The sequence below is a fragment of the Odocoileus virginianus genome, chromosome 32 (genome assembly GCF_023699985.2).
Source record: "Odocoileus virginianus isolate 20LAN1187 ecotype Illinois chromosome 32, Ovbor_1.2, whole genome shotgun sequence".
Classification (NCBI taxonomy): domain Eukaryota; kingdom Metazoa; phylum Chordata; class Mammalia; order Artiodactyla; family Cervidae; genus Odocoileus; species Odocoileus virginianus.
In genome coordinates this window covers 18,449,334-18,469,402 of record NC_069705.1, presented here as the reverse complement: position 1 = coordinate 18,469,402, position 20,069 = coordinate 18,449,334, and the positions used below count along the sequence as shown (strand labels likewise).

The window sequence follows — 20,069 nt, the reverse complement described above, 5'->3', positions numbered from 1 at the left end:
AGAATTTAGTAGCTATCACATATTTTTAATTTTAATTTTTAAAGGTTACTTTCCATTTACAATTCTGAAGTTGTTGACGCTCTTCCCCAGGTTGTATGATACATCCTTGCGCCTATCTCTCTTGCACCTTCCACACGCCCTGTGTTGTCCCCCCTCTCTCCTTCTCCCCACTGCTAACCACCAGCTTGCTGTCCATGTCTGTACATCTGCTTCTTCTTTGTTGTTTTCACTGGTTTGTGGTTCTCTTTTGTGACCTCATCACCTCTGTTCCTCTGTACCCCAGTCACTATGTCAATCGAGGTCTCGCCCTCTGGCCATCACTATGAAGTGTCCCTCCTCTGCACGGAGGCATCCTTCTGACCCCGCCCTGGCCCTTTCTTGCTGGACCAGTCACAGCACAGGCAGGTCACCAAGGCACAGTTCCCCTGAGTGGGGCTAACCTTCTATTATTCGTATGTAGACCCCAAATCAGACAAGCTGTATCTACAATTTCATCCAGCATACCCGGTGAGTCTCCTCTTTGAGAAAAATCAGTCTTTGTGTTAATGATACCATCCCTCATAAAGGTCACGAGGAAAGAAGATGGGGATGGTGTTCATGATCTTTTGCTAGAGACTGATGGCATCACACGGAGGGCAGCTGCGGTGACAGCTCTTTATGAGTACACTTCGGTGCCGTGATCATCAACAAGACCAGGACGGGTCAGAGGCAGAAACTGCCTAACCCCAGGTGTGTTCTCTCTCCATTTAGTCATTTACATCTGGTGTCATTATAGCAGGGAGAAGTTCTGCCCTGTGCTTCTGGGTAGCATGGGAGGTTAAGAAAGAACTATGAAGGTGGGATTTAAGACTTTTCCCACCCAGTCCATAATGTTGGGTTGGTTTTTTTTTTTTTAGTTTTTTTTTTTTTAATGTGAACCATTTTGTCTTTATCGTGTTTGTGACAACATTGCTTCTGTTTTACGTTTTGGGTTTTTGGTCCTGAGGCATGTGTGTTTTTACCTCCCTGACCAGGGATTGAACCCGCACCTGCTGCATTTGAAGGCCAAGAAGTAGGAAGTCCCGCATAATGTCTTTATCATAGTCTATTCATGTGAGGTGGCAATGGAAGTGGCAAAAATAATAGGCATTTCTTTTTTTTTTAAGTTTAGAATTTTTGTTTAATTTAAAGGAAATACTTAAGAAGCATATTCTGAATGAAATAACCATTTGAAATTTTAAATGAATACTATTTAAAACCTATATTTTAAGATAGTTTATGAAACTAAATCTCTCAAAAATCATATTTTGCTATTAAAAACCACTCTGAAGTCTATTTTCAAATGAATGTGTAACTCTTTGTATGTTAATGCTATATATTTGTTATATCTTAAACTTTTATTTGTATATCTTAAACTTTTAAGGGATGAATATGATTCTGCTGACAATAGGCATTTCCTTTTTAATATAATTTTATTTATTTATTTTATGTAATTTTATTTATATAACATTTTATGTAATTTATTTATTTATATAATTGTGCTGTGTTTAGTTGCTCAGTCATGTCCGACTCTTCACTACCCCATGGACTATATCCTGCCAAGGCTCCTTTGTCCGTGGGGATTCTCCAGGCAAGAACACTGGAGTGGGTTGCTATGCTCTCCTTCAGGAGATCTTCCCAACCCAGGGATCAAACCCAGGTCTCCCACATTGCAGGCAGATTCTTTAACATCTGAGCTACCAGGGAAGCCCAAGAATATTGGAGTGGGTAGACTATCCCATCTCTGAGGGACCTTCCTGACACAGGAATCGAACCAGGATCTCCTGTATCACAGGTGGATTCTTTACCAGCTGAGCTGAGGCCCATTTATATTTGTATAGCTAATCAATCAGTTAATTTCTGTGCTGAGTCTTTGTTGCTACACAGGCGTTTCTTTAGTTGTGACCAGCTTCTCTGGTCTACTCTGTAGTTGTGGCACATGGGCTTCCCACTGCACTGGCTTCCCTTGTTGCGGAACACCAGCTCTAGGGCGCAAATGCTTCAGTAGTTGTGGTTCCTGGTCTCTAGAGCACAGGCTCATGCACAGCTGTGGTGCATGACCCTAGCTGCTTTGGGTATGTGAGATCTTCCCCGATCAAGCATTGAACCCGTGTCTCCTGCATTGGCAGGTGGATTCTTATCCAGGGAAGCTCTAACAATAGACATTTCTAATACTCCTTTATCATTGCAGAAATCACTCCAGGCTGACCCCATGCTAATTACTGAGGTTCACAGTCCTAGGAATTGCAAAGGGGGAAAACAGACAACTGCACAGAGCCTTGATGCCTTGATTTACCCAAGAATCTCCACATCCACATAAGGATCAGGTAAACCCTTCACTCCCGTCTCCTTAATGCAATAGAGAAGGACAAGGCTGGACTGGGGATTTTATGTGCATAACTGAATTCCTTTATGCCTTTCTTTTGAATCAGATTTTGTGATTTCCACTGTAGTGCTATGACCTCAAGGCTCACACCTCTGAAGAAGTGGCCAGGATTTTCTGGCACCAAAGACTGCCATGGGCCCTTTCCTCAAGTTACCCAGCAGATCCTCAGAGGTGTAAACTTCCTTCAGTAAAGTTTGATAAGGGGTCCTGGAAGGCATGCGGAAGTCTCAGACAACACTGTGAAACCAGTAAGTTTTGCATTTGAGTCCTTGTAGCAATCTCCATTTCTGACACCAGCGACAAGTGCTTTCCCAGCCTTTCTGAATAAGATACACCATCACACTAATCAAAAGAAAGCTGCAGCAGTTATATTAATTATCACAAGGTAGATTTCAAAATGAAGAATCTTGCTAGAGATAAACAGGGACATTACTTAATGTAATGTAAAGAGGTCAATTCACTAAGAAGGTATGTATATTGAAGCTCTGTTGTTAAGTACATTCCTACTAAGGATTTTGTATCTTCTTGTTGAAGGTGCCAAACAGTGAAGCCTCAAAATACATGAGGCAAAATGTGATAGAGTTGAAAGGAAGAGTAGACAAATCCACAACTATCAAAAGAAAAATCTTTTTTCAATATTCCTGTCAATAATTGATAGAACAAATGGACAAAAAATCAGCAGATATAGAAAATTTGAACAATGTTATCTATTTATGACAGAAGTTGCCTTTCATTCTCTCCTCTCACCCCACCAAATGCTACCTTCCTTCCCAGAGATAAACACTGTCACTAGTTTTGTGTGTATCTTTCTAGACTTGTAAAAACATACAAACACATATAGACAGACACTTTGTGTGTATAATCTAAACAAAATGGGACTACTCTGTGTCTATTTTCCTGCCACTTGCTTCTTTTGTTTAACAATGTGCTGTGTGAAGTCGCTTCAGTTGTGTCTGACTCTTTGTGACCCTATGGACTATAGCCTCCCAGGCTCCTCTGTCCATGGGATTTTCCAGGCAAGAATACTGGAGTGGGTTGCCATTCCCTCCTCCAGGGGATCTTCCCGACCCAGGGATCCAACTGGTGTCTTTTATACCTAACCTGCATTGGCAGGTGGAGTCTTTACCACTAGCACCACCTGGGAAACCCTGTTTAACTATATATATAATCTTTGTCATAGAGTACATCTGATTGTTTCCTATTCTTTTTAGAGAGTCTGACACCAGGCATGTCTCCTCAGAGAGCACAGTCTCTTCATCCAAAAGTGAGGGCTGATGGAACATGTCTTGGTCACATACCTCTAGAGGTCCATCTTTCAGTCTGAGGTGTTGTTTGTTGTTGGACATCTCTCCTTGTGGAAGGCTGTCTTTCTGTTTGAGAAAGCATGCCAACCAGCAAGCATTTCTTCTCTTCTGGCACTGTCTCTTCTCTTTTCTCAGTCAAAAAAGGAGGGTCACCCCTCCAAGCATTTCTCCTCATGGAGCTCTGTCACCGTGCAGGCCAAGGGAGCCCTGGGCATCTGGCATATCTCCTCAGGGAGTGCTCTCTCTCTCAGATGGAGCACAGGCCATCTGGCATTTCTCCTCACAGAGCACTATGTCTCTTTCTGAGATGAAGACCCTACCACCCAGCCTTTCTCCTTAAAGCACTCTCTGTCTGAGGTGCTATTTATCTGTCTGCTTGTCTGTCATCAGGCATTTCTCCTCGTGGAGAGCTATCTGAGAAAGCATGCCAACCAGAAAACATTTCTCCTCTTCCAGCGCTGTATCTCCATTGCAGCATCTTCTCTGGCATTTCACATTATGGAGAATTATCTGCCTGTCTGAAAAAGAGATCTGGACATCTGCCTCTTCTTCTCAGAGCCCTTTCTATGACTGAAAAAGAGGCTGACATTCAGAATTTCTCCTCATAAAGAGCTGTCTCTCTTTCTCATCAGAGTGCTGTCTCTCTGAGTTGGAGAAGGTCACCCATCAGGCACTTCTCATCAGAAAGTTTTATCTCTCTGTCCAGAAAGTGAGCTGGGAATGGCTCCTCAGAGGGCCCGTCTCTGTCTGAAGTGGAGGGCTGGCTCACCAGCATCTCTCCTCCCAGAGTCTAGAGCGCTGTCTCTGAGTGGGTGGCGGGCTCCCACCTCCTGCCTTTTTCCTCTGAGGGCTCTGTTTCTACGAGATGGAGGGCTGGCCATCGGGCATTGCTCCCCCTAGAGGCTGTCTCTCTGTCTAAGGAGTAGGCTGAACGTCGGCCATCCCCCCTTACAGAGAGCTATCTGCCAGTTTAACAGAGAGAGCCGGCCATCCAGAGTTTCTCCTCACCGACCATGCTGTATTTCTCTCTCCAGGGCCCTGTCTCTGTGTTGGAAGGGGAGGTTCGACCCACAGGCATCTCTCCTTATAAAGCGAGTCCCTTTCTTCCTGTCTGACAAAGCAAGCCAGACATCCAGCATTTCTCCTCAGAGAGTTTTCTCTCTGTCTGAAAAAGGCCGGCCATTCAGAGTTTATCTTCATTGAGCGCTGTCTCTGTGTGAAAAGATGGGCTTTCCCTCCGGAATATTTCCTCATAGAGGGCTGATCCTAGTCTGAGCTGGAGGGCCTGACAGCCAGCATTTCTCCCCATCCAGCTCTGTCCCTTTGTCTGGAAAAAGTCAGCTGGCCATTGACTTTCTCCTCACAGAGCGCTGTCTCTGACTGAAAAGGAGGTCCAACCCTGTGGTAATTCTCATCCTAGAGCACTACTTCTCTGTCTAATGGAAAAGCCTGGAGGTAGTATGACCGTTAGAGAGGTTCTGCCACATAGCAGCCTCCACACTCATGCCTCATCTTCTGAGGGCACACCTGAGACCTAGGCGAGGCTGTAACAATTGTGTTGGGCATGGGGCAAGCAAATCCTTGGAGATATTGATATGATACAGTTGCCTGGGAACCCTGGAACCTCATGTATTTCTTATATTTTGTATATTTCTCAGGAGCTATGTTGTCAGTAGCCAGTTCCTCTCCTTTTGAATCAGGCAACCCATCCTTCCCCTTGGCTGGTGCTGATGCTCCAGGTCCTCGTGGGAGGATCTTGTTAGTGACGTCAGCCAGAGGCATGAATGGCTGCTTCAGCAGACAGTGGACTTTAGGAGGCCTGAATACTTGTCTCTCCTGACTTCATGACACCCTTTAAAATTAACGCCTTTCTCTTGTCTGTGTTTCCTGTCATGGCCTCCAACCAGCTCTGATGTTGGTTCTACTCTTAGCACTATTCATGCCAGTTCTTTTCTCTTTTACAAGGGTTGAGTCCCTGATTTTCAGGGTTGCCTTCTTGTTGAAGTGGAGGAAGAATGGTTATAATAGTGTGTACTCAGAATGTATGCTGTTACAAGGATATAGATGAACTGAGGGTCTCTTATGAGGATGCTCTTTCTGAGCATCTTTTATGTATCAGGCACTATGATAAGTGCTTTATATCATGGTATTTGACTCTTCCAAATAGCCTCTTAAATATAATGTGATAATCTCGATTTTCCACGTAAGCAAACTGAGATTCATTGAAGTTGGGTAACTTCCTTTCAACTAGCATGTGCTTTATGTAGCAAGTATTTACACTGGTGTCTCCCTGGAGCCGAATCTTACAACCTCTCCCTTTTGCCCAGGCAGCTTCTTGGGATGGGGAGGGTGAGTTCGAGGATCCTATTTTTGGACTGTATTTTATTCAAATGTGAACTACTTGCAGATGACCACTCTAACTGTACTGCTGCCTCCACCAGAGCCTATGGGCATGTGCCAGAGGCTGGTGTCTGCATCAAAAGAAGCCTCTCTCTACGTCATTCCGGAAGACAAGGGCCAAGACCTTGGCACACTTATCCCCTTGCCCTGACTCAGCTTTTGTGTGATCATAGACCTGCCCTTCAGTCTTCCTGGTTATTAATCACAATTTAACCAAGGAGATGGAGATGAAGGAAATCAGGAATTAGTTCAAAGAAATATCATGCAGTTTCTTAAACTCAGTACTCAGGGCCGACACTTGGGGAGGAACTTCATTGCTTGTGAAGGGTGCTTCCATTATGATTTGGTTACTTTTAAAGCCTCATGAGGCATCCTTGCAGCAAGAGAAGAGATCTTGCCTTTAAAATAGGGTTGGATTTTTCTTAAGAAAGAGAACATTACCCCAGCTCTCCCAGCATTGCCTTCTCCTCTGTTGTGGGATAGATGAAAATAAAATGCGGTCTGTTTACCCCTCCCTGTAGATGAGGAAATACCAAACCTTGAGGCTTCAGCGCAATGGCTATAACCCTGCCTTTGGGTCTGTGCCATGTCAGGATAAGATCTGAACTGCTCTACTTACGGTACCTTACTGTTGGTGTGCTCCTATCAAACCCATGCCTGTTTTTTGAGTCAGTTACTCAACTAATGATTGAGGCCAAGAGAATGAATGGAAATTGTGGAAACTGAAGTTCAAAGGCTAGATTTTCCACCATTGTTTGTCCCTCATACTTGACCCTTTACTCAGGCCCTTTATTCTGACAAGTTATTCTTTCTGAACCTGAACTTGTGCTGAGGCAGTAGCATGATTGTTGGCTGACTAGGAAACAATAGTCCCAGGCGTGCCAGCCTCCCTGCCTCCCCAAGCACTGTTTACTTTGCCCGGCATGTGCTTCCTTCCATGTCTGCACAGCCCAAAGCCACCCACCCTCTTCAAGGCTCTGGATAAATATCTTCACTTTCATGAACGCTTCCTTGGGGTTCTCTAGCTGCCATTAGAAGATGTCAGGGGGCTGGCCAAGAATAAAGATTTTGGAACCAAACCACCACTCCAGTTCAAATCCCAGCTCGGCCACTTTCTAGCCACAGGATTTTCTTAAAATTTCTCACTGTGTCCTAGTTTCTCCATCTGTAAAATGAGGATAACAGTAGTAACTACCTCAAACATTACTAGGCATATTCAATAAGCTATTACACACTCAGTGCTTAAAACAGTACCTGGTGCATACTAAGGGTTACAGAAGTGTTTTCATAAAATAAGTAGTATTTCTTCTTCTGAGCTATTAATAGCATTTCAGAGATATCTTCTACAGTGCATATCAGTTTCTACTTTCTATTATACACATTTTCTTCTTTTTCTAGACTGAAAGTGCCTGGCAGGAAAGCTGTGCCTGTCTCTGCTCGGTAGCCCTATACGATCTTGTGCATGGCAGGCACTTTGTAACTATCTGGTGAATGATTTCCAAGGTGATTGCTGTCACTTCATCCTCTATTGCTAGTGACGAAAACTATGGGCTTCCCTGGTGGTTCAGTGGTAAAAAATCTGCCTGCAATGTAGGAGTCACGGGTCTGATTCCTGGGTTGGGAAGATCCCTTAGAGAAGGAAATGGCAACCCACTCCAGTATTCTTGCCTGGGAAATCTCATAGACAGAGGAGCCTGGCGGGCTACAGTCCATGGGGTCACAAGAGCTGGACACGACTTAGTGACTAAACAACAATAGCTCACAAAAAGCATCGTTAGTTGGGTATTATCTTTCCCATTCATAAAGAATTTTTTTTTTTCAATTATCCTCTCTGATAATGTTCCAGAAAATGCACTTCCTCTCAGGGAAAATACATTGGAATGTACATCCTGCCAAGCATCCATTCATCCCACGGTCACTGGAAACTTGGTGTTGCAGTGAGGAAGTGTGTCAGGGCTGGCTCCCCTGGAGACCTGCTTCCTGGTGGCATCACAAGATGCAGAAGTTTTTGTCAGCTCACTCAGCAAGTCTATCTGCTCATGGTGGCCTGGTTCATTCATACTCAACTTCCAAGATGTTGCCCAAAGACCAAAATGGCAAATCATTCATTTTCATTGAGAAAGAGTTCTCGAGAGGAAGTACTTAAAAGCTCCCATTGACAGGTTAGCACATTCTCTTTTTAGTATGGAAATGTATCTGAGAAACCAAATCAGTATCAGAATGCTGCCCTGTGGATAGACAGAGCTGAGTAAAGTGAAATGTTGTTCATGTCCTGATTGCTTGATATGCCCAATTACACTCGATGGAGTGCAGACGAGAGGGATGGCGGCTCTCTCAGCAACACTGGAAGACAGTCTAACAAATGCCCACGGTTCTGCACCTCTTTCTCAGTATCCCTGGCCAGTCATGAAAACTTCTGCAATGACATTATTTCCTCATAATGGATATGTTTCAGTGTTCCAAGATTACCACTCACTTTTCACTTTGCATTCTAAATGAAGGCTTTCCTTTTGGGGAGGGACTCTATAAGTCCTCGGCTTAGTATTTTTAAAATGTTCTGGCTTGCTGTGGTGCAGTATCACGTGTCTGTGGGTTAGCTGTGCTGTGTCCTTGTCTTGGGGTGCCCTCCCCACCTTGCTGTACCCACACCCCCAACCCCTCTGTCTGCTGAGCTCTCCGTCATCCTTTCATTCCGGGGACAAGTGTCATCCCCTTCAGAAGCTCCCACACCCAGAGCAGGCTTAGAAGGTCTTTGCTTTGTGTTCCTATGTTGGAGAAGGAAACAGCAACCCACTCCAGTATTATTGCCTGGAGAAGCCCATGGACAGAGGAGCCTGGCAGGCTACAGTCCATGGGGTCTCAAGAGTTGGACACGACTTAGCAACTTAACCTTTATTCAGCTTTTGCCATAGGCTGCAAAGACAGGCTTGTTTAGCTGTCTTCCCCACTAGATTACAAACTCTCAGAAAACAGGAACTCTGTCCATCTCATGGACCTGGACACAGTGCCTGGTACAGGGCAGGTATTAGATAGGTGCTGATAATTGATAAAATCAGTGAGTGGCATCAACATTAGCTTACAGCTCTCCTAATGATGCCTCAAAAGCATGCAACCCCCATTTTATTCTTCAGATGACTTTTGACACCTCTTGTTTATAAAAGACAATGTTCATAAAAACCTCAGGGTTGGCTTTCAAGATGAGATGCAAACCTAGTCAGGTGAGCGAGCATCACTATCCTTGGGGCACATGGCTACCAGACAAAGGTGCCGTCTCCATGCATCTCTTCACTACCAAGCTCTTCACTACCTTCACCACCCCTGGTGGTGAGGATGGAAACTGCAGGCTTCCCCTCTGTGTCCCAAAGCCATGGTCCTCCCTGTGAAGTCCGACTGTCCCGAGCTGTGTCCTGAGGGGCTGGACAGTGAGAACCAACTTCCCTCTCCCTTCTGCCAGTTTCTCTTGGTGCAGACCAAAATGAAAAGTTATTTGAAAATTTTGGAATCAGACACACAGTTGAGGGTAAGAAAGTGAGAAGAAAAAGATGAACTCTCTTTGTGGAGGCATGGAGAATGTACTTGGCTGCTGGGTGGTGATGGTAACCCTGACCCTCTTAGGAATAAAGGAAAGCTCTTGGGAGCCTTTTGTGTTCTTGATTAGATTGTTCTATTAGGTAAATCTTCAGTGTCAAACCCCCCCCCCCCCCCCCCCACCCCCCCAGAGAAAGAAATGTCAACCCATTCCAGTATTCTTGCCTGGAAAATTCCATGGACAAAGGAGACTGGTGGGCTACAGTCCACGGTGTCCCAGAGTCGGCCATGACTGAGTGACTGAACATAAGTCTTTTAGTTTCGTTTTTTTTTTAAAAAAAAAAAAACTTCTTTTCAACATTTAACTGGTATATTAGAACTAGTTTGACTCATCTGGGGATTTTACTGACTCCCAAAAGGACACAGTCACCTACCTTATCTTTGTTGGAATGAACCAGTTTCCCTGCTCATTCAGTTCTTATTCACATTAATAGTTATCATTTCTATTTGAAAAATATCTACATTCGCCGTGACTGTCCAGAACACTGATTTCAGTTTAGTCATACAAAAGATATGATAAACTCCACTGGCAGACAGAGTCTCTGAAGCGAGAATTAGCTTAATTGGCTATTCTTAAAATGCTCTCAATTATAACCTGCTTTTGTCCACCATGTTGTATCTGTGGTAGAGAGACAGAAGTCTCCTCTCACTCTGGGCCGGTCTCTATTTATATGAGATCATTTTTAACACTGCTCCACCTAGACCTTCAGTCCTCTCAGCAGATGGACATTTTTTTAAATGGAAAGGCCCAGATGCAGCAATTTGGAGCCTAGAGTTGGGATGCACGTGAACATCAGGTGAGTGGTTATTATGAAACACGTTGCAAATACACTTCCTTTTCTAACTACTCTGGGCCTGTTTCCTTATCTCTCAAATAAAGACATTGAGGGAGATAACTTCTGGAGTTGTTTTCAGGTTCCTATGGTCTTGGGTCTATCTAAACTTCGTGTCATCACTGCTGGAATGGGTGCAGTTCTTGAGGTGGGGAACCCCATACCTGGGAAGGGACAGAAAGGTCCCCAGAACACCCAACGGCCCGGGAGGCAAGGCGATGAGCTCTCCCGACTCACACCCCTGGCACAGTTGTGCACCGTGCAGACGAGGTGTGCTGCTGAGCCAGGGATGGGCGCCCCCTGGAGGGGATGTGGGGAAGGTGCTCCCGCTCCTGAATCCCTGGGGAAGGGGGCGCTGTACCAGTGGGCTGCCCACTGCCATTAGCTCTCCTTCTCCTCGCCCCAGTCCCTAAGGATGAGGAGACCTGGAGGGAGGATAGAACCAACTGGGCTGTAGGGAAGAGGGAGCCTGTTCTGCGCAGAGAGGTGGGTCTATATGGGGAAACTGCGCAGAGCCCGTTTCTGGCACTGCCGCAGCAGAGGCAGTCCGCGGCACTCAGAGCCTGGGACATGGGCAGGCAGTGGAAGAGAACTGACCTGGGTGTTTGAGGGCCTTGTCTTGTGAGCGCTGGTGCTGAAGATGGAAAAGACAGGTTCGTTCGAGTCTTTGCCGTCTCCCCTCTATCATGGTGGATCGGGGCTGCATCAGGGCAAGTGGCCTGCTCCCGGCTTGTCCCCCGTGTCAGACAAGATTCTGGAAAGGCAGGTGGATGCGGAGGGGAGGGAGAGAGTGAGTGGCTGGCAGTTCTCAGCTCCACATGCCCCTCTAACCTATGTCAGCCACACCCCAAGAAGTGGAGGGAGCCAGCCAGCCTCTGAGAGTCATGTGCACACCTGGAACTTAAGTCGAGCTTTACAAGAGGCGAAATAATAAATAACTAAAGCCACACAGTGGCAGGGGGTTGGGGAGGTGGAGGCATTTTAGCAATGGTCATTTATTCAACAAGACAAACTAATTCACAGAAATCTTTATTAAAGCGCCGGCTGCATGCTTGAAAAATCAACCAAGATGCTTATATAAAAAAAGCTTTTCAATGGACCCTAAATTGCTCTTTCTGGCTCTGTCTGCCTGATCCTACCTCATTAAAATTCCAGATGTCGGAAGGAGGCTATGCTCCTTCCATGATTTAAGGCCCCTTTGTTAGTTCAAAGCAACCTGGGCTGCCCTGATGCAGAATGCCAGGTTCATGTCCTTAGCCACACTTCATCAAGAGTGCCAGGTGGGCCTGTCTCCAGAGAAGAGTGATTTTTCTTAAGACAGCAGTTCTTTGGAGTTAGTTACTGAGCCCCCAAAGTATGTGTGAATCTCCAGAACACAGGTTTTTTTTTTTTTTTAAACAATAGGGTTTGTAATTATTATCAGATTATTAAAAAAAACCAAACAAACACTACTTTCTTTTGTATTGGCACATAGCCAATTAACAATGCTGATAGTTTCCGGTGGACAGCAAAGGAACTCAGACATACATACACATGTATCCATTCTCCCCCAAACTCCCTTCCTATCCAGGGGCCACATCACATTGAGCAGAGTTCCCTGTGCTGCTCAGGAGGTCCTAAACTCCCTGACACTCTCTTCCCCCATTCTTCCCGCCCCCCACCCCCAAACATAAGTTCATTCTGAGTCTGTGAATCTGTTTCTGTTTTGTAAATAAGTTCATTTGCTTCACTTCTTTTTAGATTCTCAAAAAAAAAAAAAAAAAAGAAAGAATAAACAGAAGACGTGAATAAAGCAAGAGCCCCTCTCCCAGGACCACCAGCTGGAGGTCAGGGGCTACATTAGGCCATCAACCCTTTCATCATATGGAAGTAAGCAAGGACCTTTCTGGTTAGTTGAAGAACTGGGCTTAGATCAGCATAGCAGGCAAGGAAAAGCGCTACCTTGTCTCTGAATATCCATCCAGCTAGTCTCAGTTTCTGAGGAATATCTCAGGGCTGCGTGGGGCTGCATGGGCCATTCTCTGTACGGTCCAAGCATCCTCCTGCCTTTCTAAACGCAGGACATGAGACCATCTCTTCCTTCTCCTTTAGTCATTTGAAGGCTCTTGCTTGGCTGCCCGGCCACTCACTGCTCAGCAGGGAAAATGCTGGAAGATGACATCGCCAGGCACCTTCAGCTCCACACTGTCCCTCCCACACCAGGCACATATTCCAGAACAACTTTAAAGTGATGGCCCCCAAAACGCACCCCCAACTCCAGGGTGAGGGGCTCTTTGGCTGATATGCAGGCAGTGAACGCAGTGAGGCCCGCTCCCCCGAAAAGGGTGGGAGAGGAAGAAGAGCGGGGTCTGTGAGGCCGCTTTAATCCCCGTGAAAGAAACACCAAGCTCTAGAATTGATATATCGCTTCTCCTAGGCTTTTTCCTGTTTTTTGTAAAACTCCAAAACCCATTGATTTTCTTTTACCACTGATGGATATGTTTGCTAATTTGCTAATAATATTGCCTTCCACTGACAGGAAGGAACTTGTATTTGGTTACTTAATTTTCTTTCAGATGCCATCCTGTGGGAGGTGGGGGTGTCTTGACAGTGATTAATGGGACATTTTCTTGCTAAAGAGTCGACTTCTCATTTATGTCTGGGCTTTCTCTTTTGTTTACTCACTGCCCACCTCCTGAGACATTCCTCAGGGACTGACACCAGCTCTGATGGGGTATTTAGAGACCAGGAAAGCACTTTTCCTCACCTGCTGTGCTGGTCTAAGCCCCATTCTCCACCTAACCGGAAAGGTCTCATGCTTATTTCCATATGATGGCAGGGTTGTGACCCAGTAAAGGAAAAAGAAGTGAGTGAAAAAAAAAAAAAAAAGAGTTCTGCTCTTATTGGACTTAAATTGTGGTTGGGAAGACTGGGACATAGGATGGTTCTGGAAATGGAGATGTAGAAGCATTCAGATTGTGAAGCTGGGAGTCCCTTTCCAGGAATGAGAAGCCAGAATCCTTAAAATGAGTATGGTTTTTTCCTAGAGAAGTAAAGGTATTCTACCCATTAGGATGGGATAAAGGTGAGTTGGCTGAGGTACTTTGTGTAATGGAATGAGCTAAAGGATTGAGTTTTAAATCTCAATCCTGCCACTTAATAGCTGTGATCTTGGGGAATAACTTTCTTGAGTTTGATTTTGTCATCCATCCAATAGGAATAATAATGTATTAGGATGGCTTTACTTGCAAAGAACTGAAAACCCAATTCAAAATGACTTAAACAATTGGAGGAAATGATTTAGCCTATGGCTCCTAAAAAGGATATTAGTTGAAAAGCTTCAGGTATGGTTTGATCAAGGATCCAGATATATTTCTCTTGGAGTCTCTTATTGTTTATTTTGTCTCGGGAGAAAAATGTCAGCAGCAGTTCCAGGCCTCCCAGCTTGCACATCACGTTGCCCAGAATAAGAGATAACTTTTTTTACTCAATCACTGAAAAAAATTATTGGACTCTGACTCTCGACTCCAGTATTCTTGCCTGGAGAATCCCATGGACAGAGGAGCCTGGCAGGGCTACAGTCCATGGAATCACAAAGAGCTGGACATGACTGAATGACTAACACACACTGGACTCTGACTGGACTGACTCACATCATGTGCTCACTTCTGAACCAATCATTCAGCTGGGTGAATGCCGAGCACTAATTATTCTAAGCCTGGATCACACATCTTTCTCTACAGGAACCACCTGTCAACTAAACATTGGTACCTGCCATGGGTGCCTGCCATCTACCTCCACAAGGATTAGATGATCCTTGTGGATCATCTACACATGATCTGGTGCGGGTGCAGATGCTGAAGGAGTTCAGGTGGAAAGCAGAAATGAGGCACTCTCTACTCAACCAAACACGGGCAGGAGACATCTTCAGATAGTTAGATATTCTCAGCAGCTCATTTTATGAGCCCAAATCTTATATCTCCTCATATTTAGAAAAGCACTAAAATCCTTCATGGTGACAACTGTTTCTCATGACTAGCAGAAGCTTCATGAGACTAATAGAAACCTTTTGAAAAAAATATGTGCTGGATTGTCTGTATTCCCCCCTTTAACAAAATCACATTATATACTGACCTTTGCCTTTTGCCTCTTTGGAATAGTTTCTCAGAGCTCTGAGGTGCCATTTCCTGGGCTGCAGTCCTCATATTGCCCCAAATAAAACTAAACTCACAACTCTCATGCTGTGCATTTTTTAAGTCGACACACCCTAACAAGAGGCATGGAATTGTTGTTTGATTGAGAATGTCTGTTTTGAGGATACCATCCAAACAGTACAACTGCTTTATGATCCACGAAGGAGTAAAGAGAGGATTAGCTAATTTAACATAAACAATCTTTCCCAACACCACCCCTAGCACCTCAAAGATACTAAAACATGAGTCAAATCTGAATTTGTGGTGACATGTCCTAAATTAGCTTTCCATCACACTATAACAGTTTATCACAAACTTAGAAGCTTAAAATAATGTCCATTTACTAGCTGACAGTTCTCTAGGGCAGAAGTCCAGGTTCTCTGCTCAGGGTCTCACAAGACCAAAATCAAAGTGTAGGCTATGCTGCGCTCTTATGTGGAGTTCAGGGTCCTTTCCTAAGCTCTTGTGGGTTATCAACAGAATTCAGTTCCTGGAGGTTGTTGGACTGAGGTTTCTTGTTGACTGTCAGCAGGGTGACACTCTCAGCTCCCAACAGGCTGCCTCCATTCAAAGCCAGCAGTGGAGAAGCTCCATTGTACTGAATCCTTTTCATGTGTCCAATCTCTGTCTGAGTCTCTCAACCCAGATTTAATGAGCTCCTCTGATTACATCAGGCCTACTCAGATAATTTCCCTTTTGATGAATTCTGCTTTCACTTGTTTTCTCATCAAGTGAGAAGAACATGTGTTAAAGCACATGGTAAACTTCGAAAGGTCACATGACTAATAGATGCACGATACTGTACTAGGTTCTGAGTGTGGCAATGGTATGTAAGTGCTTTCTGCTTTTCAACTAGGTTTGAAATGCACCAAATGAATGTTCACCTTTCTGTTTACTATACAACCTGAAATTCTTCCTACAATGCTGGTAGTTATGGTGAAGTAATGAAGAAAAGTGTGCACCTTCTGAATTTTGCTTCCTGTTCAAAAGTCCATTTCCATGTCACAGAAAATGTATTATTGGGAAGCAATAGGCCATTCATGTTGAGAGTCAGAGCCATAGGATGTGATTAGTGTGATTGAGACTTAGCAGGAAACCCTGAACTGTCTGTTTTGGTGGTTTGTGAATTTGGATAAGTTCCATCTCAATCTTAGACACTCCGATAGGCTCTGGGGATTTAAAAAAAAAAGAAGAAGAAGGAACGGTTCCTGTCTTTCTGGAGCTGCCAGTATGGGGGTAGAGGCAGAAATGTCAGCAGAAAGATGACATCTGTCTTGGCATGTCTTAGAAGGTGGCACAGTTCAGAGGAAGGAGGTGGTGGTAGCAGTTGACGCTCATCAGAGTGGGCGTTTGCCGGGAGGAGTAGGACAAAGAGAGTCCAGCCAGTGGGAAGAGTTTTGAGCAGAGGTGGAGAGAGGAAGAGGAGGAGGGAAGGCACAGCACTTGGTGAGGGCCCACGGCCAAAGGCCCTGCACAAACCGGGGTGTCCCCCAGGGAGCCGGTGGAGATCCGAGCACAGCAGCACGTGATGGTAATGGAGGCACATAAGGAATGGCTCTGCCTTTTCCCTTCATTCAGCAAAATAAGAGAAGCATCTGGTTTAGGAACACTGTGGGGATTGCCAGGGTAACAGCACGGGAAAGTTTTTCAATGGGTTTCCCAGGTGGCTCAGTGGTAAAGAATCCACTGGCAATGCAGGAGACCTGAGTTTGATCCCTGGTCAGGAAGATCCTCTAGAGAAGGAAATGGTAACCCACTGCAGCATTCTTGCTTGGAAAATCCCCATGGAGAGGAGCCTGGTGGGCTATAGTCCATGGGTTTCCCAGACATGACTGAGCAAATGAGCTTGCACAAACGCACAAGCCTTAGTTACCTCCTTATATCCTCAGCTTTCTTACCACACTGTGTCCCTCTTGGGACAACCCACCTCCACCTTGGTTTAATAGAGTGAGAGGCCATGGTCGTACACCAGTGAGGTGTCACCGGGAACAACAGGGACCTTGAGTGTGGCTTTAAGTCCTTAGAAAATGACTGTCAAACCAAATTGGCCCCAGCACCTCCACCCAACAGAGGAGCAAGCCAGGAGCATGAAGTCCCAGGCATGAAGACAACCTGGCCTCAAGGGTTGAGCTGGACCCTACGTCTTCTGGATGGAGCTGCCAGGTCCGCCCTGGATACTGGGATGGGCAGAGAACTGCAATAGGTTTTGCAATCTGTACACCACAGTCTGCCCACAAATGTTCACAGGCAATAATGCTCACTCTCCTCCCAAAGACATGCAAAATTTGCATGTAATTATGGCATTGGATGCTGTTCCAAGTCCAGGATCTTGGGACTAACAGCAGATCCAAATGGGGTTCCTGTTGAGCCAAAGGCTTATGAACTAAAAGTACAAGCTATCTGCCTCCCACACACTGAATACATAGTGAAGAAACAAGCATGGGATAACCACAGTGAACACGGACATCCAAAGAGGGGAAGGTTGGACAGCACAGGCCATCAACAACTCTGAAATCGTTCAGCGCGCACACTGCCCCATTCCCACACTCTGGGGCCGGGCAGCAGTCCTGGTCAAGGCACTGGCTCTCCCGTCCACGGGGATGGGAGCACTGGTTTTTGGCTTCTCCCTCTGGGACATCTTCCTTTCCATCACCCTCCTTCACCACTTCTGATGAGGGTGCAGGAAAATGTGCAAAACCCTCAGCCTTTCGCCTGCTGTAAGCCTTTAGGGATTCAGAGGTCTTTTACAATTTTGAACAACTTTGATTTAGGACCTTTTAGTTCAGGCTGATGGCAGTTTCACCTCCCAATTCCTTGACAAGTTTTCTTGGGGTTCCTTTGGATCTGATTGAAATCCACTCTATTTCACCAGATCCTTTTGAGACATGCCCGACTTTATAGACCTTTTCTCAGCTACTTCTGGCACTCAGGCTACTATGGGATAGTATCTTTAAAGCTCCTAGAAGCCCTTTCGTCCAGCCAAGAGAGTATTCTAGGCACTGCTCTAATTCCTTCAAGGGTCTTATAACTACAAACTTAATTTGTATTTTATTCTAAGCTTCTATCTTACTGGCAGTGGCCCAAGTTTTATCTTTTACTGGTTTGATTCACTGGATATAAGAAAGTTTTCTTTTCCATCCTAGCCTGTTCTGTACCTTCTATGTTCCCTCTCAAATCGGCTTACAAACTAACCAGCAGTAGACATTTTCAAGTTCTGCCTGGAAATTTCATTGCTCAAACCTAAAATTTCACAAGGTACTATCTTCCACAGGCAATGGCTTTACTAATTGTTTTGCACTATTTAATATGGGTCATCATTTTTTGAGATTTCTATAGTTTTCAGTTTTCTGCTTATTGTCTGGTCCCTAAGTCAAAGCCACATATTTTAGGATTTTGTTACTGTAGCACTTCATTCACACATACTGCTTTTGTTTCAGTTACCTATTGTTGTGTAACAAACCTCCCCAAAACTGAGTTGCTTAAAACAATCATATTTTTAAGGTCATGATTCTGCAGGTCAGCACTTGCAGCTGGTCTCATCCATTCATCTGTGGTCTGTTGAGGATGGGTTAGGTGGCTCCATTTCTGGAGATTATCTGGCTGTTGACTGGGTACCTTGACTCTTGGTCACACATCTCACTGTCTATGTTTCTTTCATATCCTTCCAGCATGAGAACTGGGCTTCTTTTCTATGGTAAGGCCAAAGTTCAGATGCAACCCAGCCCAGTGGTTCAAGAGAACAAAAGGAAGTGCACAAGGCCTCTTAAGGTCTAGACTTGAAACGGGCTTTCTGCCACTTCTGCTGCATCCTTTTGGCCAGAGCAAATCACAGGCTGACCTGTTCAGAGTGAAACTCTGAGGTTAGAAAGCAAAATGTGAAGCTACAGGGAACCATTAATTGGGGACTTCAGTTGCAGTTGGTCAACCCCAGAGAGACAAACAACCTATTTTACTGAAGTCACAGCACCATCATCTGTAACCTAAGAGTCCGCCTGGATGCCCAGCAGCATACCTGTGTCTCGCTCCTGTTTCCAAAACTAAAAGGAAGAAGCACTGTCTGCACGTAAACACATCCCCACCTCCATCCAGCCTCTCTGCTGCTTGAGCTTTTTTCCATCTTGGACCTGGCCTTTGGTGGAGAAAAAGATCCTGGCGAGCATGACTGTCACTATACTGTGTGTGCAGTGAACAGCCTTTGGCAGTAGGGAAGTGTGACACTTCAGGGACTCCAAAATAAAAGCCAATGTACAATGTCCCTATTGATAATGCCATTTTTTTTTTTTTTTTGGCAATGACATTTTTGAAAAAGCAGTTATTTGTCTTCAAAAGACTCGCAAGTGGTTTTCCATTTGAAGCCAAGTGAGTGTCCTAACTTGCCTTTAACTGAGAACATTTAAAAAACTGAAGAGTTTTAGAAAAATTATATTGAGGCCTTCTGTTATGGGCTGAATGGTGCCCCCTCCCTTCCCCCCAGTTTCATAGCCTGACGTCCTAACCCCCAGTACCTGTGAATGTGACTTTATCTGGAGATATGGTCTTTAAAGAGATAATTATTAACAAGTTAAAGGGAGGTCATTAGGGTGGGCCCTAATCTGATGTGACTAGTGTCCTTATGGGGAGAGGAGGTTAGGACACAGGCACGTATTGAGGAAAGACCGCGTGAAGACGTGGAAAGACAGAGGCCCTCTGCAAGGCAAGGAGAGAAATTTCAGGAGAAGCCAATGCTGCCGCCATCTTCACCTCGGACTTCTTTTTTTTTTCCATTTATTTTTATTAGTTGGAGGCTAATTACTTTACAACATTGCAGTGGTTTTTGTCATACATTGAAATGAATTAGCCATGGATTTACATGTATTCCCCATCCCAGTCCCCCCTCCCACCTCCCTCTCCACCCCATCCCTCTGGGTCTTCCCAGTGCACCAGCCCAAAGCACTTGTCTCATGCATCCAACCTGGGCTGGTGATCTGTTTCACCCTAGATATACATGTTTCGATGCTGTTCTCTTGAAACATCCCACCCTCGCCTTCTCCCACAGAGTCCACAAGTCTGTTCTATACATCTGAGTCTCTTTTTCTGTTTTGCATATAGGGTTATTGTTACCATCTTTCTAAATTCCATATATATGTGTTAGTATACTGTAATGGTCTTTATCTTTCTGGCTTACTTCGCTCTGTATAATGGGCTCCAGTTTCATCCATCTCATTAGAACTGATTCAAATGACTTCTTTTTAATGGCTGAGTAATATTCCATGGTGTATATGTACCACAGCTTCCTCATCCATTCGTCTGCTGATGGGCATCTGGGTTGTTTCCATGTCCTGGCTATTATAAACAGTGCTGCGATGAACATTGGGGTGCACGTGTCTCT

General features: G+C 44.9%; 1 long non-coding RNA gene across 4 annotated transcripts; it reads left to right on the top strand.

Moving 5' to 3' along the window:
* The first annotated feature begins 272 nt into the window (after positions 1–272).
* On the top strand, positions 273–18,939 carry LOC110143827 (uncharacterized). 4 transcript variants are annotated; one of them, XR_002315704.2, is made up of 5 exons: positions 273–729; positions 2,210–2,345; positions 2,451–2,652; positions 7,507–7,611; positions 7,955–9,787. It is a non-coding gene; the product is annotated as an uncharacterized lncRNA (long non-coding RNA). The 4 variants fall into 4 exon arrangements; XR_002315703.2 differs by lacking the exon at positions 7,507–7,611 and having other exon boundaries at positions 278–507; positions 613–729; XR_002315705.2 differs by lacking the exons at positions 7,507–7,611; positions 7,955–9,787 and adding an exon at positions 18,370–18,939 and having other exon boundaries at positions 277–729.
* Positions 18,940–20,069: the final 1,130 nt, after the last annotated feature.